The following is a 23,769-nucleotide window of genomic DNA, read 5'->3' as shown; positions in this document are numbered from 1 at the left end:
AATATAGTCCAACCGCCTGCAATGCAGGAATCACAACTAAGTGCTGATAGATGACAGTCCGTGTTTAGAAACCTCCAATGGAGAGGAATCCACCACCTTCCAAGGGAGCAGGCCTTACTGTCAGAAAGGCTTGCCTTCTAGACCCCAGACCCTTTCAGTCAGCCTTCTCTGTGCACATTCCAGCTTGTCAATAAACTGCAGCACACAAAATGGGACACGACATTCCAGATGTGGTCCGACCAAGGTGGAATACAGTGAAACCATTACTTCCCTTGATCTGGACACTAGACTGCCATTGATGCAGCCGAGGACTGCTTGCATGTAGTCGGTGAAGGGAGCAGGAGAGAAGGAAGCACCTTTCAGGCCCACTCACAACACCTGCACATTTGGTACAATTTCAGAAAACGGGGAGGCACTACACACAAGCAGCGCTACACTTTCTGACATTGTACTGATGGGGGCAATCTTGTGTCCCACTCCATAAAGGTTGGAGGGAAGGAGTGGTCATTTGAACAGGCTTGCCTCCCAACTGCATCCTCCTGCCATCCAGAAGGATGGGGATAATATTGGGCTACATTACAGGGCTGTAAGCATCCCTGAGAATATACCGTAGGAGAAGCATTTGTAATATCCTCTCCAAAATACTTTTAGCGGGTGAGCTAAAACCACCCGGTCAATTTGTTATTACGGTCTGGTTAATTTTCAAATCTGATGTTTTAAAACCTTCTTTTAGGCACTGTTACCCATCGTGAGGATTTTGGAGAAGGAAGGGTTATGAAGCCTAAGCAAGCCAATCTTTTAAAAGAAAAATAATCCACGGTTTCATGCCAATGCATTTAATTATCTCTTTCTGCAGACTTCTTTACACTGTTTGCACACTGGGAGGTTGTTTGTTTGTTTTTAAGTATTTTTTGGGTGGGGGGGGAGATAAGAGGCATGAGAAAGATAACTGCTGTAAGAATTGATACAATTCAGGTCCCCTTTTCCTCCAAAGCCCATGGATTTCGCTTAATTCAGAGCCCCGTGGCTGCTGGATCGTGTGTAAGTGCTCTGCGCATCAAGAATTCTTAAAGCACTCCGCTCAGATACAAATTGCATTATTTTTATTGATTTTTACATTACGGTGAGATTTGCTTCTGCAGTAATCGCAGAGGTTTCGGGAACAATTAAAAGTGTTCCCAATTTTCCACCAGCAATGGAATGATTATTTTTCATGACTGAAGTGTCATTTTAATAAAAAGAGCTGCTATAATTCATACCGCTGGAACCTGCAAATAATTACCACTATCCGTTATAGGCCAATACATCCAGAAATTAGTAATAAGGCAGAGCATCCAAGAGCTGTCTCTCTCTGCCAGGCAGCATAGCCCACAGATCTTTTTAAATACTGTAGCTGTTTAAGAATTCTAAATACATATTTACAGCCAATATAAAGAACCTTCTAAATCGTGGCTTGCTTTATTTCGCTAGGCAGGGATGGAGTGGGATAAGATCTGGTCCAGGAGTCTCCGCTAAAATGGGAGGGATGGTGGGGTCTCAGGTACCTTGAAGCAGGGGGCACTGGGAGGCCATGCCTTGAAAAAAACATCTCTAGACCCAGAAGATTTTGCAAGGATCCCAATATCCTCTTTTTAGGGCAAGGTGCTGAAACAGATGGTAGGCATTCGGTTATTCCTGGATGACCACTGAGTATCCAGACACCTCAAGGGTGGAGAAAGGTATGGACATCTGCTGTATTTTTTTGGTGTGTGTGCCTTCCCAACCTCCTAACCATTTTAAATCATTGCAATGAAATCATGATCATTTGTTTCTTGGGCATTTTACAAAAATACACACACTGTTGAAGGGTGAGTACAGAAATTCCATGAATGATATAGTAGGCAAGAGTTCACGTAGGTTAAGGTGCCGAGGTTAAAGTAGAACGCAGGAAGCTGCTAGTCCATCTAGCTCAGTATTGTCTACACTGACTGGCAGCAGCTCTCCAGACTTTTAGGCAAGGGCTCTGCCAGCCCTACCTGGAGACACTGGGGACATTCTCCATGCAAAGCAGGTGCTCTGTGCTACTGTATGGCCCTTCTCCAGCATCTCTGACACCTGTAGGAACTCCACTTGAAAGAGATTGAGTGCTATTTGTTACTGAATGCTTCTGTTACATAGTAGGGATGGGAGAGAAAAAAACCCAAATTCAGTCTGCATTCACATTTTCTGAAACACTATGCAAACCTAAACACAGCCATCCTTCAGAATTCACTTTCAATTTTTATTCAATATAGTTCAAAGGTGCAAATAAATTGGGGGGAAACTGCGCACAAAATGCAAATATTAGCAAAAATAACATGCAAAAATGTTTGGGTGGAAATTGCTTTGCATCAATGTGAATTATTAGGTAAAACTGAATGTAAAAAAATTATTAGGATAACCTGCACTGAAATGTTGATAGGGAAATTCTACTCGGGAAAATTGGCACCGATGAATTTTTGTGAGTGTTTTTTTAATGCAAACTGATGTGGCAGTATGTAGAACTGAACTTAGGACTGGCAAAAAGCAAAATCCAGACGTGCCCCTCCCTATTACACTGCACGTCTCACCCACTTGCATCCGCCAAGATCAGTGCCAAGCTAAGGTAGGTTTCCTGTCAATGAAAGAAGGTAGTTTTATTTGTCTTCTGGATTATCTATATTGAATGATGCAGAGGGGAGGAAGAACTCGAGAGCTTGTGCCAACACACTTGCTCACAGTATGATGCCTCTTCCCAGAACAACTGGCACACTGCTTCTGACTACCACTGCTTACTGGCAAAAAAGAAAAAGAGCTAACCTGATCACTTCTAAGCCTGCTGCCCTTTTCCCCTGGAGGAGGCAAAGTGTTGCACTGTATTTAGTGCTCATCGATTTGCAAGCTTGGAGGGGATTGCAAGCGCGTCAGAAACCAATGCCTAACGACCGCTCTATAGTCCCCCGTAAGAGCATCATTAGCCTAACAAAAATACATGCAAAAATATGTGCTGGAACAGACAACGGGACGTCTCCATCCGTAATCTTGATCACATAAATATTACTTTGGGCAAAAAAGAAAGAAAGAGGGAAATTATAAATGCGCCTGTTGGCAGGAGAGCCCGAAAACTTCTCAGAAATTATACAAGAGTTTATCCATCGTGCACGCACCATATCCATCACTGTGTACAGCTTTTTAATTAAAACTCCTCCAGCTAAGAAAGTTAGCAAAGAGGCTTGCCTCGCCATTTAGCAAATATGCCCACGAGCGACACACATGGAGTTATGCAAACGCCGAAGGACTACTTCCAGGAATAACTTTGAAATGAAGCAAGGGTTGGGACACAGACACACACATACACACACACACACACACACACACACACACACACACAGAGAGAGAGAGAGGAGTCTTGATCAACTGCCAACTGGTTAAAAGGAGGATTTAGTCATGAACTCTACATTAGCACCACCATGACTAGTTGCACAGAACTTGGAGTAAGCTGAGCAGCAGCCCGCTGACACACCCAGACTTTGCAGGAACAGCTCCTCTGTGCAGCTGAAAATAATCTGGGAGCATTAAAATTTAGCAGTTTAAAGTTTAACCACTTGCTGAGAACAAGCCCTTTGGAGCTCAGATTGTTGTGGGCGAGGCTCAAACCGCAGAGCCGCAGGCAGATCTCTGTGGCAGGAGGCATGCAGAAGGAGAAGGAAGTTCAGAAAAGGGAGACCTAAATGATCCAGGGGATGAAGTCACTCCCCTATGAAGAAAGGTTACAGTGACTGGGACTTGCTAGTTTGAGAAGAGGAGACACAACAGAAGTTTGTAAAATTATGCACGGCATGGAGAAAGTGGATAAAGGCAAGGTTCCTCAAGTAACACCTCAGAGACATCCAGTGAAGCTGAAGATTCAGAAAGGATAAAAGAAAGGACTTCATCACGCAACTCACAGTTAAACTATGGAACTCACTCCTGCAGGAGGCAGCAATGGCCACCAATTTGGACGGCTTTAAAAGAGGACTGGGCAAATTCCCAGAGGAGACGGCTATCAAAGGCTGCTGCTAGCCACAATGGCTATGCTCTGCCTCCATAGTTGGAGACAGCAATGCTTCTGAATACTAATTGCTGGAAACCACAGGAGAGGAGATGGCCCTTGAACTCAGGTCCTGCTTGTGGGTTTCCCATTGGGGCATCTGGTTGGCCTCTGAGAACAGGATGCTGGACTAGATGGGCCATTGGTCTGTTCTAGCAGCCAACCTCACCTTACGTTCCTATGAGAGAGAAGCCAGGTCCTGTCTACCAAACAGAACGTTGGCAGTTCCAGTATAGTTTCTGCTACTGCTGCTATGAGATTGTTCGATGGCATCTGATATGTTTTTAACTAAGGTTATTTGTGAAGCTGCTTTATTTTAATTTTTAAAAGTATTTTTAGGCCATCTGTGATTCTATCCCAGAAAGGGCGTGGTACAAATAAATATGCTATGTATGTATAAATAAATGAAATGCGGAACACCACTACCTGCTTGCACTTGGGAGTCAATGGCAACTCCTATAGAAGATGCAGGATTTGGCTTGAACTTTGCTTGGTCCAGCAAAACAAATTAGGTTTTCCAAAACAGGGCAGATAAGTTTCAAGTCCTCAGGGAAGTGTGAATAAATATGCTGGCCTGGATGACCTTTCCAAAAGAGAAAAATGCTGATTGTAAAAGAAAAAGAAAAAGAAAAAAGAACTGTATAGGGAGAGTTGCTGACAACTCAGAAAGCATAAATACATAAATATTTTCATTTCATAATGTACCAGGGGGGAAAAACCACTTTGAAGAGCCAGCCTTGAAATGATATTGGGGTTGGGGAGTTAATATTAGCAGAGTTGCTTTCAAAATGTGTCCTGCCTTCTGACAAGTGACAATGAACCTGCAAAAGGCTGCTATGCAGAAAGTTAATAATAGCCTCCAGTCAAGGGAGCTTTTCATCAGTTGGTTCTCCCTCCCTCCTCTCCCCTTGGTTTTAGGAACCATCACCGCCCTAGCTATGTGTGGGCGAACCTTTGGTCTTTCCATATAGGACCACCATCATAGCAAATGTTTGGTCTTTCCTAACAGCATCAGCTATATTTGGTTTCCTTTGAAATTCTACAGCATTACAACAGGGCCTCCATTCTTATAAGCGCCTGAACTGTTAGGTGCCCCCATTAACTGATAGACTTCGGTCCTCACACCAGTCTCTGACTAATGGCAAGAGCTTCCATTCATCTCAGAGAAGCAGCACTGCCTTACATTACCAAGACAGGATTCCCCACCCCAATTCAAATACTGCTCTTTTCAGGGTCTTTGTGCTAAGAATCTCTCTCATTCCAGAAATATAGCGGCGTGGCAGTTTCCAGAAGAACTGCAGGAGGAGCGTCAGCCTGGACGCTGCCCCTGCAAATCCAGACAGGCTCCCACCTTCCCAGGGAAACTGCTGAGCCAAAGCCATGAGGCAAGACAACGAGTTAGTCTCTGTGGAAATTTCCAGGCACACATGTTGGAACAGTCTTGCTTAGACTTGTTTTTTTATGCCGAAGGAAAGAAAAGGAGCGATGTGTTCTAAGCTGTTTGCAAAGAGTCGATCTGCAAGCCTGGAGAAGAAACAACAGTTTTTTAAGAGTGTGGCAGGGAGAGAAGCAGGAATTCCACAATGTAGGATGAGGAAAGTGAGAAGAAGAGTGAGGGGTTGCTGGAAACGGAAGCTGAGCTCACGGATACGAGCCTCAGCTCTGCAATTCTCTGGACTATCTTATGCTGAGAGTTGTTAGCAGGGCACTGTTCCCCCTTCCCACAGCTACAGTTCTCGAGAGTTTTCTGGGGAAGAGGTCTGATTGTTAAACCACTCTGAGAATTGTCACTCTTATGAGGGGAACAGGGGCTTCACAACAACTCTCAGCATCTTTACCCAACTACAGTTCCTAGGATTCTATATAGGGGGAAGCCATGGCTGTTTAGAGTGGTATGATACTGGTTTAAATTTATAGGGCAGGTGGGGCTGACAACTGCTAATTGCTTTTGCCCCATACAACACACTTACTCTTGGCACACAGCTAACTCCTTGGCCTGTGCTTGTTCAGAGATCGCCAATCCTGTTTCACCTGCACCTATCTATTCTCCCCCTCTGCATCTGGCTGCAGCTCAGTGGCAAAGGTTCAATCTCCAGCATCAACAGGTAGGGGTAAGAATGCTTCCTGCCCAAAATCTTGAAAAGCTGCTGTCCTTTAGTGTAGACCAGTGGTTCCCAAACTGTTAATGGCAACCCTGTCACCCTTGGTTCCATAAACAGCTCCGGCCCTACGCTATAAAAAACATCACTCATAATAGTGTTTGGCACAAGCCATTAAGAAGATAATAACACAATACCATTCAGAACAGTAACAATTAATTGCACATTTATTTAAAATCCAGTTGTAAGTATTTGGTTTACTTAATTCAACAAAACTGATGAACTTGATCAGATACCAGTATTTCCAAGTCTGATAGTTATTTAGCAAGAATCTTAGATACCACATTTAGTAACTACTTCAGTAAATTCTTAATGTCCAGGATTGGCTTGTTGAAGTGATAAAGGTTTCCCTACATCTGGTTTAAAGTAACTTAGCAGGAGTCTTAAATCACCATGCTTAGTAATTGGCAGCTGATTTCTTTGCTTGAAGAGAAGTCGGATGACCACACAAAAACCACATTTCATCAAATATGATGTTGGAAATGCAACACGGAGCTTCTTAAACCGCCGACCATAGTGCGGGATAGCATTCAGAAATTCACCTTCTGCAACCAAAACTCTTAAAACCTTGGCTTCAGCTCAATGTCATTTTGTAGCTCAATTAGTTATTCCTCCACTCCCCTATCTTGTGACCTCGCTGTGAATTGCAACAAACTCAGAATTGTGAATGGAAACAAATGCGACCAAAGGAAATACTGTAGCTTGGAAATTGCCAACAGCACTAAAACTTTAAATATGAAGCAAGGGAGGTGTTTCGCTCTAGGTTCTAGCTTGGTCAACTGAAAAAAAGTGAACAATGCACTCAGAGGGTCACACCCCCAGAGCCCCACTGCTACTCGCTTGCTTTTTCATGCCTCTCTGGGTGATCCCTGTGGGTCAGTACTGCTCACATGGGAATCATGGGTATAAGACAGATCTGATGAATCACTGGCATGACTTGGAATAAGGCAGCTTCCTAGATTCCTATCTTTGCGAAATCCTTCCCTTTTAAGGAGGATTGTGCTGGACTCCCACCCCTTGGCCACCCGACTCAAAGCACAGCTTTCCCTGGTGAAACAGCCTCCCCAACCAGGCCAACTCCCCAGTTACCAGTCTGCTCGGCTCTCGTGACAGGTGGGCGAGCTTATTTAGAAACTGATGCCACCAATGCTAATAGATTCTTCCAATAAATCTATTTTTAATTGGGACACCAAGACTGGAATCTCGGAACTCCAAAATGGGATCAAACAGGTCAAGAGCCAACCCGGCCGCCCCACTCACAGGACGTTCCGGGCTTTGGAGCCAATCAGAAGGGATTTAGACATCCCTTCACACAAGCCTAAGCAAAGCATGGGTTTCACAGTGCACAGGAAAGTGTGGATTAACCACTGAAATGCAACTAGAACAAAAAACATCCAGTGAAGATTCTTCACCATGCATTTGGGGGCAGAAGAAACGTCATTTGATAACCTTCCCTCCAGTGGCAATTCTAATGACAAGCTGGAAGTTGGCACATCAACTGCTGCTTGTTTCCTAAGCCCCATTTGACACAGAAGTCTGCGAATGGCACCCCGTGCCATGAGAAGCCTCGGACTGACTGTAGCAGCTGCAACGTGAAGGCACCCAAGAGGCAAGGAGACCCATTTCCGAGCACTTGGACACAACATCAAGGATGGGGGGTGTGGTACTCTCAAAACACAGGATCATATAGGGTCATCTAGTCCAACCCCTTGCAATGCAGGAATCTCAACTAAAGCACCCAGGAGAGCTGGCCATCCAGCCTCTGTTTAAAAACATCCAGTGAAGGAGAGTCCACAACCTCCCAAGGGAACCTGTTCCACTGTCAAACAGCTCTTACTGTCAGAAAGTTCTTCCTGATGTTTCGTTGAAATCTCCTTTCTTGTAACTTGGAAGCCATTGGGTTGAGTCCTACCCTCCAGAGTAGGAGAAAACAAGCTTGTTCCTTCTTCCATGTGAAATATTTGAAAATGGGTATCCTATCTCCTCTCAGTCTCCTCTTCTCCAGGCTAAACATACCCAGCTCCTTCCACTGTTCCTCATAAGGTTTGGTTTCGAGCCTGTGATCTTCTTACCCTCATTTGCACATGTTCCAGCTTGTCAATATCCTTAAACTGTGGCATCCAGAACTGGACACTGTATTCCAGGTGTGGTCTGACCAAGGCCACAATGATGGGGACAGTGCTGACCCCCCCATCCATCGAGCACTTGTACAATGACGTAAGACCAGGGACAGCCTGGGGTACCTTCACAGTGCAGGAAAAATGCCCCGCCAGCCCCCCTCACCCTGTAGATCCGGGCTCCCTCCCTGCTGCCAGCCCTGTAGCTACAATTGCACCCTTGCCCACAGCTGTGCTCACGCTGCCATGCCAGCGGCTAGGGCTCAGCAGCAGCAGTGAGGGGAAGGGATCTGTGGCACAGGTAAAGTCCTGGCAGAGCTGGCAACAGCACAACAGCAGGGATGGGATCTGCCGCCTGAGGCAAATTTATTCACCTCGCCTCACTGAAGCACTGGCCTTGCCTAAGACGAGGCTAAAAGAGGCCCGTCTAGTCCAGCATCCTGTTCTCACAGTGGCCACCCAGATGCCTTTGGAAAGCCATGAGTCAAACAGCACTCTGTCCACCTGCAGTTCCCAGCAAGTGGAATTCAGAGAGGCACAACCCCTCTGATCATAGATGCAGAGCATTGTGGCTAGTAGTCATGGGTAGCCATGTCCAATCCTCTTTTAAAGCCATCCAAGTTGTCTGCTCAAAGCTTTCAAGAACAACGCCCAATCTATCCCCTTTTGCTTGTGGCAAAAATATTAGGCATGCAGATATATCATACACACATATATACCACATATTTATACCCTTTTCAGTTCAAGTCAACAAGCCCTTCTTTCCTGCTGCTGCATGCTGGGCACAGATATTTTTAACTAGCCCGTGTTCTCGTCCTTCACCATATTAACAAATTCAGTGTCACTTAAGATGTATTAAATTCTGCAATATAGCAAGCAGTCTGATGCTTTGGGGTGGGGGTTAAATGAATAATTCATGAAGGCAAGAACAGTTTACACAAAGCATTGCGATTTTGCAATCATCCCTCCCCTCCCCTCTCTCTTTCCCCCACCCTCAAAGAAGCCCCGCAAGACTACACTTAAGGCAATCAAGTCTCTGATATGGTCCTTTTGACAGCAAAATGATTTTCAGCAAGCAACACGTTCATCATAATGTTGAGCATATCCATCAGGCTTTTTTATTTAAAAAAAGCATACCCAGGACAGGGGTCTATGAATAAGGCTGCTTTCCCTCAGTGGGATTCAATCCAATCCGCTTCTAAATATGTATAATGCCATAACATTAAAGCTCTGTAGATTGCCATCAGTCCTCCTGCAGTTTAATTTCATCAACCTTCGAAATTCAGATCAGCAAGCACTTTCATCCACAAAAGACACCTCAGAATTGAGGCTCCATAAGCAGGCTGCAAAATGCACTTATAGGATGCATTTTAAACCTACAGCAGAAGGGAGGGGGGAGCTTGTCTGCAGATTAAATACACATACTGGAACTTCGTTTGTTGCAGGTTAATATGAAGCCCATGATCAGTTGATGTTTTGGAACTATGCTAAGTCTGAACCCAAACTGATTCTTCCGCAAAGAACATAGCAAGTACCTGATGAAAAATTCCAAAATACTGGCTGAATTGTTCAGGTATGGAATGCAGGAGAACACCACAATTCTAATTCTAACAATGATTTACTGTTTTTCCAGGGAAAAACTTCATTACCTTCCTTTTTTAGCCAAGAAGTTAAGATGAACAAATGTATCACACTTTTCTCCTTTTGAAAATAAGGAATTTGGAACATTTAAAAACATAAGTTATCTGGCAATGCTATACAGCGTCACACGGCACAGAAAGTGTGTAGATTCTGCCCGCACAAGGTCACTATTTAAAATGCCCTGTTAAAAAATGATAATATTCCATTTTGAAAAGAAAAATAAACACATGGGAGATTTTAAACAGAAAATGACAAGGCTATCATATGGGACATTAGATTAAAGAGTTTCTTTGTCAGTCTTAATTCTTGCTTCCAACCCCATCCTCCTATTAAGCTATAAACATGGAAGGGAATTGAACTGACATCTGAAACCACACTGCCTAGGTGTTTTAATTATGCTTCCTAGACTCTTGTGGGGAAGGTTCCTCCACACCATTATAAGCAGTTCTCACAAGTTAAGCTCTGTGGTTAAAAAACTGCCAAAGACGACTAATTCTCTAGAAATGGTAATCACAGCTCATACGCTTTCAAGAATCTTCATGCTTTGTTATGTTTAATTTTGTTTAAATTTGGTGGTCTTTTAATACACATGGCCCTACGAAATTTTCAACTTTTAAAAGGGAACATTACCTTGCAATCCCATTGCTAGCCTTGCAGCAATTAAATTGAGATTTTGGACAGTTAACACTTACGAACCTGAACAAGTAGATTCATGTTTGGTTCAGGAAGGCTCTCAGGTCGCAAGAGGGAAATCAGTAACTGCATGTTGCAGCATACCTGTAATTGCTGCTTACCTAGCCTAGACCGCACGTGTTAAAGGGGGGGTCGTTTTGCAAACCGTGCTTCTCTACCACCCTCCCTGCTGCAAATCTGCTTACTGAACAAACAAGGCGATTCTGTATTATATGCACAACAGACCCCCAACTCAACAGTATCATCATACTACTATAACTCCTTGTGGATTATCAGCCTGCCCTTCCTTCCACCACAAGCTCCTTCTCCACATGACCTAAGCAGCTGGAAAGTTTTATTAACACAGAATGAACATTAACTGTTTAAATGCCAAGCAGCAGGAGGGTCCATCCTATGTGATTTCAGAGCATCTCCAGTCCAGTCTGGCTGGGGGGGGGGGGGGAGTTCAGACAAAAAACGGAGAGGGCCAGAGGATGATTTGATTAAGACATCTTACCTTAAGTCAAAAGGAGGCCTCTAAACACTAATACATCTCTGAATCCAAGCTTTTAAGAAGGTTTCCAGTAACCATCTGGGGGAATAAAAATAAAGATAGTTAAGATCCCCTGAATGTGTGTTTTGCTGTCTGCAACTCCTCCTCCTCCGCAGCAGCGGCGGCTCCCTTCTGCTCTCAAAGGCAGCCCCGCTGATATGTTTCAAGGCTTGACACGGGGAACTCAAAAAGGGATCAAGCGCATAAATGTCATTTCCTCAAGGCAGCTGCTTCAGCTGCAAAGGAGTTTAATCTGCTTGGCCTGCCGCAATCCTACCTAATTGAAGATTTAATCCCAGCAGCTGCCCGGTGGTGTCATAAAAGGCAGGGCTTTCATTAAACGTTTTGGGAGACACTGGATTCAAATCCCCCAACCATATTTAAAGGATTCTTGCTTTAAATAAACAGTTACAGAGTTCCACTCAAAAGTCTACAGTTTTTATTTTTATTTTATTTTTTTAAAAAAGGGTGGGTGGTGGGGAAGAGAGATTTAAAAACCGAAGAAAAAACTAACACAAGCCTGTCGGGCCAAGCTCTCTCTGCTCTTGGAACAAGTTAACCTCATCTCTTATACTTCTGAGCACAGGAACAGATGAAGCCTGAAAAAGTTTGGTTTGCAGATCCCAAGTAAAGGAGAGGTCCTTCCTCTGCCCCTGCAATGGCCAAGATTTTCCATCACCTGCATATTTCTCAAGGCACAAGGGCAAAAAAACTGAAGTGGGGTGTGCAAAGCAGAGAGGAAAAATTGTATGTCACAAAGTGGACTGCAAAAAAGAGAATTCCATTCCGGTGTTGAAACTACAGAAAAATGAAGGCAGCCCAATGATCTAAAGTAGCACAGAACTGGAAAACAAACTTTCAGTAATGTCATTTTGCACTTATTACCCTCATTCCAAAAACCTGGATGGGTGTGCGCACATTTTTCACAAAACCTCTTTTTTTTTAGTCTTTTTTCACCATCTTGCCCCACTCGAGGCGGCAAAATTGCTGCCATTTTCCAATATGCAAAATGCATTCTTCTCATCTTGTTGAAACATCCCTAAGGTAGTAATAGACACACACACAAAAAGTGTAACACCTATTAAAAATGATGCCCAATACAGTCAAAGTCTATGTGCCATTTCTCTGGTTTAACCCTTTTGCTAGAGGCTCAATTTAATAAACAAAGGCAGCTTTAATAATTCAGATCTCACTTTGCAAAAAGATGCAAGGGGGCTGTCAGGATCTTCCTGCAACACAGTACATTTCTCCAGCCTCTCTGAGGCTTTGCATATATTTAAGTCTGTGTGTCTTGCTTTTGGAATGCTGATAACTTCAGTGTTCTTTTCTGCTCTTTAAAGGATTAAACGTAACCACGCAGGCATCTTTATTAGTGCATCAGGCACCATTAAATTGTTAAGGTTCTCTTCCAGGGCTGGAGAAAAGAAAAAGCTACAGCCATTTAAAAAAAAAAAAAATCCTCACAACCAAGTGTTTGGTGGTTTGTTTTTTGTATATTTTTTTACAGCATTTCTTATATAATTTGGAGCAAAGATACAGAACCAAGGAAAAAGAGGCTTCAGCTGCTGTAAACACTGATATGTGGGTTTTTAATGATTACAGCCCAGCAGTATAACATCTTCCCCAAAGACACACAATTGTGATTGATGTTACTTTAAAAAAAAAGAGTTCTCTTTCCATTGCTATAAGAAAGCATTCCCCCAACATGCTCCCATTCTTTCAACCATCTTTAGCTTTCAGTGAAAAATTCATCACTAGAGAAACACATCATCAGTTGCTACCATCCCAAAAAAAGACACCTTAAGCCAAGATTACCTGGATTCCATAGCTAATCTGTGGCCCTCCAGATAGTGATGGACTCCAACTTCCAGCACTACTGACCACTAGTCTGGTTGGCCGGGAATGATAGGAGTCTGAAAACCTCTGGAGGGCCACAGATATTCCCCACCTGAAGGCTCCCCCCTTTCTTGGTTGGGGTGGGGAGCTCAGTCCTGGAGTGCTTGCATTGCATGCAAAATGTTCCCTGGCATCTCCAGGTAGGGAAATGCAAGAGAACCTTGTCTGAAACCCTAGAGAGTTGCTGCCAGCCAGAGTTGACAATACTAAGCTAGATGACTCCAATCAACTAGAATCAAAACCTTTAGGCTCCCTCTGTCTTCAAGCAAATAATGCTTCAGGTACCCTGGACAGTTTCCATTAATGGCTGGGTGGCAGACTGGGAAAGGAAAGCATGTTCAGCTTGATTCTGCCTATTCTATTTCTCCCTGAAAATGAAGGGAAAGGCAGCATTTCGGGTCTAATCCAATTTAGGATTTGCTTTGCCGGAAGATACGCACACACAGACCAGAAGAAACACAATTCGCTTTGTGAAGCTCAAGCCATCAGAAGCAAAGAGTGACTCAATCTGCTGGTCCAGTCCCCAGTGTTTTTCTGTTAGAAGGAAGAAACTTCGCAAGAGAGAGGGGGAAAGCCTTTTATCTACAAGGCAAGGGACAGGACATGGAAAAACTCTGCCCCTAATCCGCCAGGAACATCTCCTGAACACGTCCCGTCCGTTTAATAGGCCCTGCAAAGGACCCAAGTTCCCAATAAATTGTGCAGCTAAAGATTAAGATCTACTTATCAGATCACAGCATTGTAGATAAAGCCAGGAGGTTACTGGTTTTAGCTTACTTTGAAATACATTGGTTTTATTTTATTTTATTACACGGGCAACGATATGTTTCTTTTTAACTAGAGAGTTCAGTTTCAAGCAGTCTGTATGGACAGAATCCAATTAAATCTTCTAAGTAGAAGGTAGCTTTCACACCCATGAAAAATATATCAAAGGGAGAAGCAGAGTTCATAATTGCTTGGATATTCATCCAGCAAAGATGGCTTCTCTACCAAGAAGAACATTCATTTTCCTTGATCTTGTAAGCCCTGGTTTCATTTATGCCTCAGCTAGGCTCTTTATATTCTCATGTTAACAATGGGAGACTCAGGGCGAAATCTGAAGATAAATTCCATCTGGATCCCCAGTGCCCACAGTAGGTAGCTCCTACGCATTGCTGGGAGAGTTAATACGATATGTTTCCACTGTTACAATACTCAGCTCTGGTTGACCAGCTGTAAGGCAGGGGTCAGAAACTCATAAGAGTAGACAAGACTTGTGGAAAGACAAGTTAACCAGGCTTGGGTGGATTTGGACATAGGATAATAGAATGGTAGAGTTGGAAGGGTCACAAAGGGTCATCTAGACCAACCCCCTGCGATGCAGGAACCACAGACATGTGATAGGAAAAACTACTCCCCAATTTGCTTGCCCAAGTTGGTACTAGTCACTGCTTACCCTTGGGGCCAGATCGAATCCACCTAACTTTTATTTATTTTAATATTTTAAAGCCATGCTTTCATATAAAACATCACAAGGCGACATATACACAGTGCTACGATAAGAACATTAAACGTATCAGTGGGAGCTGGTTTTCAAAGAATGTAATGTATTTCCATACATTAATAGCTCACCTTTCATCCACCATGGAACCCAATTTGGTACAGAGCAGGAGTGGAGAACCTCTGGACCCGCAGATGCTACCAGCCAGACTACAACTCCCATCAGGCTTAGCAAGCACAGTTAATGGTCAGGGATGATGGGAGCTGTAGTCCGGCAACATCGGGAGGTCCAAAATGTCCCCAGCACCAGGGTAGAAAGAGCAATAATTAAAAGACTTTTTGTCTGAGTGCCTGAAATCAGCTGGAGTTGAAATGGAGGTCGTGCCTGTTACTGGTGTGAATGCCACGTTGCACAAGGCTTTTAAGAGAAGAGTTCACCGCATATATCACACTTAAGCGAGGCATTCCAAGATGTGTTAGAAATGGCTTTAAAAGCTGCACATACATCATTCTCAGAAACAGCTGACACTTTCCAGAAATCCAGCTCCTTTACTTTACTTTCTCGGAGGAGACATTCTCCAGCAACCTTCTTTCCCCACAATCCAGAAACTTAGTTTTAAAAACAAATCACGGGTCGGTATTTATTTTAAGTCAGAAACTGAAGTGCCCCAAAGCCTCAACTAGTTTTCCCCACTTGCAACTTCATGCTGCAATTGACTCTCAACTTCGTACAGATTTCAGAAACTATAAACAAGCTGACTTTTCGAACACTTTAGCTGTTAGTGAAATCATGAATTAATTAGCACCCTTCCAACCGTAAGAACCCAAAAAGCACTTTAAATTTTAATACAGTACAGCAAAATGCAACTGGAGTTGTTTTTCCCCCGCCTGCATTTTCCATCTAACCTAAAACCACTCCATTTGGAAGAGAAATGTCAAAGATCTTTAAAAAGGGGCCCAATAGGGAGGAGGAAGGGATCTTTTGAGAGTCAAAGGAGACATGATAGAAATGCCAAAAACAAAAATTCATCTCTTTCATAATGCTAAAACTCAGAGCTATCCAATGACGCTGAACGCTCTGCACAGTTGAACTCAGGAACTCTCTCCAAGAGTAGGCAGTCACAGGATGACTTTAGAAGGAGACACAAATTCAGGGTCCATATGGCTATTAGTGACTACTGGCCACAATGGCTATGTCCAGCCTCCAAGTTGGAGCCATTATGCCTCTACATGCCAGTTGCCACTGCCCTCTGATCCTTCCTGTAGGTTTCCCATAGTTGGCATTTGGTGGGCAGTGTCAGAAACTCAGACATGGTGCCAAATGGCAGCTTAAATCTAGGTTATGGTTGCCAATGGGATGTCTATTCACCAGGGGGCTTGGGCCAGATGATTCCAGCACTACGATTCTATGGTCTCAACTACATTGCTTGACTGTAGCTTGCTCTTACAACAATTTACTTGTCCGAGTACTCAAGGAAAAGAAACATATACAGTGGAAATGGAATTAACTATGGACTAAGGAAGAGGTTTTTGAACTGTGGTTGCCAACCTGGTGCCCAGAAATCTCCATGTAGTCGCAACTGGACCAGCACCAGAAGCAGAATGCGCCTTGCGCCTGGCTAATTTCTAACACTGCGGTGGGCTACTGTAGGAACAAGACTGGATGGACCGCTGGTCTGATCCAGCATACTCGTCTTATGTTCTTAGGGGAGAGAATCTTTGTCATCCCTTAATGGTTGAATCATATCAACCCCAAGGAGTTGTCATTATTGTTCCTCTTGAGCAGGGATCAGCAAACTTTTTCAGCAGGGGGCCAGTCCACTGTCCCTCAGACCTTGTGGGAGGCCAGACTATATTTTGGGGAGGGAATGAACGAATTCCTATGCCCCACAAATAACCCAGAGATGCATTTTCAATAAAAGCACACATTCTACTCATGTAAAAAAACGCTGATTCCCGGACCGTCTGCAGGCCAGATTTAGAAGGTGATTGGGCCTGATCCGGCCCCCGGGCCTTAATTTGCCTACCCATGCTCTTGAGCAATTCATGAAATGGCCAATGAGTTTTCAGGGAGCATTAATTCTGCTTGGATTCCAGGCTAAGGCACGAGGAGAAACCTGCAGAATTGTTTAAATGACATACCCCTCCCCTTTTAGCTCTTATAAGAGCACAGAAGAGGGCTTACAGGAAAGTTTAAATGGATGCAACTAATACCAAGGCTCTAAAAAAAGGACAAGCAAAAGACCCATTCCTGTGCCCTGGAGCGGTGTTTCCCATTTTACCACTTGAAGTGGAACAAAAAGTGCTGCCACCTACCTACTCCTGCCAATGCTGTGAGCCCTAGCTGCACCCAACACTGGAGAAGCAGCACTGCCATCGGAACACATTTTGGGTAAGTTGCACAGATTTGGGGTGATATCTTGCCCCAAATGGACATGAACATGCCCAAAATGGGAGGCACTTCTTCACGATTGGTGGAGGGGGCAGGGCACCCATGGCTGGTCAGGCTCTCACTGTGCCCCCCACTGATCTTCAAAGTAAAACATTACGTGAATAAGGGCCGCACACAACAATGTGGGAGGAAGCAGGTGCTCCAAATTTCCTTGTCCTAATGCCTTTAATAGAACCCAGAAACGAACAGGAAGCCATTGCAAATGATACAGATATGGAATGCAATGGTCTATGAAGCAACTAGATTTTGCACCAGCTATAGTTTCTAGTGTGGGTCCAAAATTTGCTTCCCCATTTCTCAGGGCCATTGCACACACACCCACACACCCACACACCCAACCGAAGAGCAATTTAAAAAACAAGCTATTGAAGGGTCCAGCAGAAACCGGTACACTCCACCTGTCCAAGGCTGTCTCAGTCTCAAAATTGGGCCTGAACCCAGATTGGAAAGGCTCCAGAATTGTAACAGGGCAGTATAGCACAGCAGAGTTATCTGGTTGTTCAAGCAATCAACTGAAATACAACCTGCTTTAAATTAGTACGCGTGAGCTAACACTCAGTAATGACGTTAGCCATGAAAATGCATCTAGGCTATTTCTAGGAAGTAAAATGTAGAATCTACCAAGCTCCGTGCCAGCATGCAAGGGCACACAATGGATTATTTAGAATATTTATATCCTGCCATTCCAACAGAAAATTCATCAAAAAACAAATATAGTAAGAATGCACCATAAAAAGCACTAACAAAAAACCCCCACAACTTCCTTCCTAGGACTAGAGACTTACTTTTTAAAATGGAAACTTGGGGTCTCAGTTAAGACTTAAAGAATGCACTTTTTTTTTCAAAGTGTAACACAATTAAGAAGAACTGGAGGAGCTAATACCTTCCTAACTTCTTAAAAGCTAGCAGAGGCTAAAGGCCAGCCCATTAATGTCTTCTAGAACAGAGGAGGTGGGGGCAGGGGGAGAGTTTACATCTGCAGCCCAGGATTATGCATTCAAATAAGCGATAAAGCCCATCTCCAGAATTTCCTGCAAAACCCTGTACAAATACTCGTGGTCCAGATCTAATACAATCCTATGCCACCTACCTTTCCAGATTAGAATTCCTCCAAGGCAGCTTACGTATTAAAATAAAGAGGCCGCCAACAGAGTTAAAGAGGGTGTTTGTTTGTGTGCACACTCCCAACAAATTCTGTACAACGTAGTCGATAAAAGTTCGTGGAGCTAGATCCTCACAGCTGACGAACACTGCCTACTTAAAACCCAACCAAAACAGCTTCCCCCAAAGTTGGAAGACTCGGCACATATAAAAAGAAGTCCTTCTTCATGCAGCGCATAGCTGAACTATGGAACTCCCTCCCACAGGACGCAGTGATGGCTACCAACCTAAATGGGCTTTTAAAAAGGATTGGACAAATTCATAGAGGAGATGGCTATTGATGGCTACTAGGCATGATGGCTATGCTCTGCCTCCACAGCTGGGAAGCAGTAATGCGTCTAAATACCAGCTGCTGGAAACCACACAAGGGGAGAGTTGTTCTTGTGCTTGGGTGCTGCTTTCTCATAATGGGCACCTGGTGGGCAACTGTGAGAATGGGATGATAATAATAATAATAATAATAATAATAATAATAATAATAATAATATATTAATATATATATATATATATTTATTTATTTATATCCCACCCTCCCCAGCCAAAGCCGGGCTCAGAGAGGCTAACAACAATAAAAGTAACACAACATTCTAAAATCAATTCATTTAAAAATCAATTCAAAATTCATGGCAACCATTGGGCTAGAGTTCTGTGAGGATTACCAAAGGAGGGGGTCAGACTGTGCCTTGGCCAAAGGCCTGGTGGAACAGCTCTGTCTTGCAGGTCCTGCAGAAAGATGTCAGGTCCCGCAGGGCCCTAGTCTCTTGTGACAGAGCGTTCCACCAGATCGGGACCACAGATCGGGACCACAGCCGAGAAAGCCCGGGACCGCCAAGATGTTTTTGTTTGAAGACCATAAAGTCCTCCGTGGGACATACCAGGAGAGGCGGTGCCGTAGGTACGAGGGTCCTAGGCCGTATAGGGCTTTAAAGGTTAAAACCAAAACCTTAAACCTGATCCTGTACTCCACCGGGAGCCAGTGCAGCTGGTATAGCACCGGGTGAATGTGATCCTGCGGCGAGGACCCCGTAAGGAGTCTCACTGCGGCATTCTGCACCCGCTGGAGTTTCTAGGTCAGTCTCAAGGGCAGGATGGTGGACTAGGTGGCTCATTTTGGATTTGAGCAGAAGAGCACCCTTCTCTCCTGCGGTTTCTAGCAACTGCTATTCAGAAGCATTGCTGCCTCCAACTGTGGAGGCAGAGGATAGCGATTGTCACTAGTAGCCATTGATAGCCCTCTTCCTCCATGAAGCAGATGCCTCAGCCCCCTGGTACAGCCACAAGAACCAAGAGCTCTTGAATAAAATGTAGAACTCTGCACTGAGCCCTGAATATAAGGTTTTGAGCAGACAACCGAAAAGTCTGTTTCCTCCAGAGTCTGGGGAAAGAAAACGAATGGAAACATACCCAATCACTTCCGAGAATTAATCACTTAAGCAGTGCATCCATTAAACAGGAAATGTGTCCAGGTTCACACATGACAGACAGAAGCAGGAGGTGTGGAAGCCAGTCAGATGCCAGGCTGCTGTCTAGTTTAAATACCAAGCCTGACAAGGCATCAGCTGATCTCCAAGCTGAGCAAATCTCATTGCCATCTGAAAAAGCAGAGGGGGGGGGGAGAGTCCTGAGCACTCCCAAAATATGAGAGCATCCAACGTTCCTTGTTCTGCTGAGCTGGAACAGATAAAAGGATTTGCTTTGAGAAGCCTAATTCCAGAGTAAAACAGCGAGCTTCGTGGCCTAGAAAACGCTGCATTTTTAATGAGTCCTTTGCCTCAAATGGAGGGGGGGGCACTCCTCTAAACATAGCCCAGAAGGAGGAGGTTTCAGGGCAGGGTGAGAGAATGAAATTGCCTGCTGAAAATTCAGCGAGAAAGCCTCCCGAAATCGGAGGCAGAGGGTTGTGGTGGAAGGAGCTGGTAGCTGCCATCCCACCAGGCTGCCTTCGATGGGAAGGATGGGAAGCAGGGCTGACCTCCATCTGTGCCCCTGAAAGGCCTGCTCAATCATGCTGGGCTTCTTGCCACTGAACTGTTTCCATTCCTGCTGATTATAAGAACCATTTAGCTTTTAAGGACAGATACCAGAGTTTGCTTTTCTTCCCCTCTTCCCTCCCTGTCCCTCTCACCTTGTATGCCGTGTCTTTTAGACTGTCTGTTAAGCCGGTGCGTAGAGACTGTATTGTTTTCACCAACTATGCATGTAAATCATACCAGGAGCCACTCTTCCGGCTGAAGAGTGAGATACAGAGGCTCTAAATAATAAAAAATACTGACTTGTTCAGAGGCTTTTGGAGGTTAAGGCTGCAATCCTACGCACCAGGTGTGGGGGACCTGTGGTCCTCCAGGTGTTGTTGGACTACCAGCTCCCATCATCCCTAGCCATTGGCCATGTTTGCTGTGGTTGATGCTGTGCACAGTGTGGGCCTGCTTCCGAGTAAACAGGCATAAGATGGCTCATGATGGATAGCTCAATCAGAGCATGAGACTCTTAATCTCCAGGTCGTGGGTTTGAGCCCCACGTTGGGCAAAAGATTCCTGCATTGCAGGGGGTGGGGCTAGATGACCCTCGTAGTCCCTTCCTACTCTACAAGAATGATTCTGTGATTCTAAGACTTAAGTGCCAAGCTTCTCAGTGTGACCAGTGCTTGCAATCACAACAGGACAATGCTGAAAAGCCAGTGTGGTGTACAGTGGTACCTCGGGTTAAGTACTTCATTTGTTCTGGAGGTCTGTTCTTAACCTGAAACTGTTCTTAACCTGAAGCACCACTTTAGCTAATGGGGTCTCCTGCTGCCGCTGCGCCGCCGCTGCACAATTTCTGTTCTCATCCTGAAGCAAAGTTCTTAACCCGTGGTAATATTTCTGGGTTAGCGGAGTCTGTAACCTGAAGCGTATGTAACCTGAGGCGTATGTAACCCGAGGTACCACTGTACAATTAGAGTGCTGGACTAGGACCTGGGAGACCAGTGTTCAAACCCCTACTCAGCCATGAGGCTCACTTTGTGACCTTGAGCCAGTCACTGCCTCTGTGTTGTTATGGGGTGCATGGGTGTGGAAAACAGGTATGCCACTTTGCACCCCTAAGAGGAATAGGTGGGCTTTAAATGCCACAAATAAAATATATGCTTGGATAGCACAGGTGGAAACTGAGAGACAGGAAAGCACCCATTTAAGCAGCGCTGCTGTTGTGCTGATCGCTAATGAAGTTGCCATTTTCAAACAAACACACACATTATCCTCCACCCCCCCCTTACAAAGGAACATTGATAAAATAATCATGACTTAAAAAATAGCTGACCTACTTTACACAGCCACCCAGGACTCAAGATGCGCTGGCATCCACCATCGTGCATTAATCATTGCACCAACAGGACATGCCCCCCGTGGCAGGCTGGGAGTTCGCTTCTCCTCACTTGCTAAGGCAGCTTCACAAACCCAACTAAAGCCCAGAGCCAGCTGTCCGAGCCCGTCGCAGACATGTTACTATTTAATTCATAAAAAGCTGTGGCAGCATCTGTGTTGGAATGGAGCTTAGCGCTTCTTTTGAGTACTAGCCAGTGAGCTTCTCGGGTTTGCCGTAGCTAGAGGGGCAAGAACACAGTGAAGAATTCCCAGGATACTAAAGAGGAGGTTGCTGCAGATTAGGAGTTTGAATCTTACCTGATAATTAGAAATACTAATAATTAATATTAATAATAGTGAGGTGGCAACTCCAGGCATACAGAAGTCAGAAACACACGCTTGTAAGAATATAATTGGGGCCTGCTGCAGATTGCCCATCTGGTTCGGCATCTGGTTCTCACCAGCATGATGCCTGTGGCAAAATTTGAGCACAAGAACACTCTCCCCTATAGTGGTTTCCAACAACTGCTATTCAGAAGTATGGCTGTGGGCAGAGCATAGCCATCATAGCTAGTCGCCAGTGATAGCCTTTCTCTTCCTGTGAATTTGTCTAATCCTCTTTCAAAGCCATCCAAGTTGGTGGCCATCACTGTCTCCTGTGAAAGTGAGTTCCATAGTTTAAGTATGTGCTGCATGAATTTTGTCTGCCTTGGATCTTCCGGCATACAGTTTCGTAAGATATCAAATAGGTTTAGCGTTATGAATTTTGTCCAAGTGTGAAGGTGTCCCAAACATCTACAATTAAAAATCAGGGCTTGGGCAAGTGTGACAGCAGGACATGCCACCATAAAGGCTGGCCCAAACAAATTCCCACAAGTCACCCAGCCTCAATGAAAGGCTCTAGCAAAGCTCCACTAACAAGGCAGCTCTTTCTAACAGTCGCCACTTGGTTGAACAGAGATGAAGAGAAACTGCAAGAGCTGACTAATGCATGATCTTTGCTTGCTTCAGATCCAGAGCCCAAGGCCACAACTGTGGATTCTGCAGGTGCAACAGCACCTTTGAAGTCTCTTTTTGATGTCCAAGAAGCCTCTAAGCTCCCCCTACTCGCTCTCTCCCCCTAACCCTCTTGGGTCTTGAGGTGGGGAGGTAGTTACATTATTATCCCTTGAACTGTATGTGGGAATGAAGGAGATTGCTGGAAGAGTGATGCTTTTTACCACTTCTTTCAAAGGCTCTGAGAATACTTACATGGAAGAAAGCAGATTCGTAAAGTGTTCAGTCTGGCCAAGATTCACATTCATTATGACAAATCTACACAGAATCACCTATCCTTAACCAGGCGAGTTGGTGTCCCTTAATATCTGTGGCAGGGAAAGAGGGCAGGTTCAGCCCTTGATTACAATTCAGAGACAGTTAACCTGAAGAACAGTAAGAGCTGTTCAACAGTGGAGCCAACTCCCTCGGGAGGCTGTGGACTCTCCTTCACTGGAGGTGTTCAAGCAGAGGTTGGATGGCCATCTGTCCTTGATGCTTTAATCAAGATTCCTGCATTGAAGGGGGTTGAACTAGATGACCCTCGGGGTCCCTCCCAACTCTACAATTCCATGAAGCCTAGTTGTTCCTTGTGAAATAAAGTGGTTTCGCTTCTCTGTTGGCAAGAGAGCGGAAAGCGCAGAGGTAAGAAAATGGTTTTCGTATTTTATTCTCCTTACATGTTGTTTGGAAAAGCATCCTCATCTGAGAAGGTAACATCAAGAGGAGATTTATGCCTTAAAAAGGAGAAAAGCTTCTTACAATTCAAAGACAATGCTGGGCAGAGAGCAGGAGGAGATTAGTCCCATAGATTGAGATGTGGAGGATGGATAACACAGACTTCCGGATAGGACTAAACAGAAAGGAGAAAGGGGAAGTGGGAAACGGAAGCATTAAGGCATTATAACCAAGAAGCTATTTGCTAAAGCTGTTTTGGGGAGCTTGGTTAGGTGCCAAAAACTGTTTTTGTTTAGAAGGATTGGAACTTCCAGAAGGCTGAGGAAGAGGGCTTATCAACATTGTCTACCGCACCAGCACTGTCCCCTTCTGTTGCTGGTTCGTTTCCTCTAGAGGAGAGGAGAGGAGAGGAGAGGAGAGGAGAGGAGAGGAGAGGAGAGGAAGCCACTGGAAGCCATCTAACCTGTAGAGAGGGCACTTCCCCTTAGAACCTCCAGA

At 44.6% G+C, this 23,769-nt stretch overlaps 1 protein-coding gene across 3 annotated transcripts in view; it reads right to left on the bottom strand.

Annotated features, from left to right (window-relative positions):
* GLCE (glucuronic acid epimerase) overlaps positions 1 to 23,769 on the bottom strand; it is a 53,807-nt gene that overhangs the window by 22,261 nt on the left and 7,777 nt on the right. For 2 of the 3 annotated variants that reach the window (XM_081838971.1, XM_081838970.1), the window contains exon 2: positions 11,194 to 11,268. The exons of the other annotated variant lie outside the window; for it this stretch is intronic. The gene's annotated coding sequence lies outside the window, so the exon portion shown is untranslated. The remainder of the gene's footprint in view (positions 1 to 11,193; positions 11,269 to 23,769) is intronic. 3 annotated transcript variants of the gene reach the window in all.

The sequence above is a fragment of the Podarcis erhardii genome (assembly GCF_964252035.2).
Source record: "Podarcis erhardii genome assembly, chromosome: 14".
NCBI lineage: Eukaryota > Metazoa > Chordata > Lepidosauria > Squamata > Lacertidae > Podarcis > Podarcis erhardii.
Note: the sequence above shows the minus strand (reverse complement) of the source record. Positions and strands in the feature narration are given on the sequence as shown.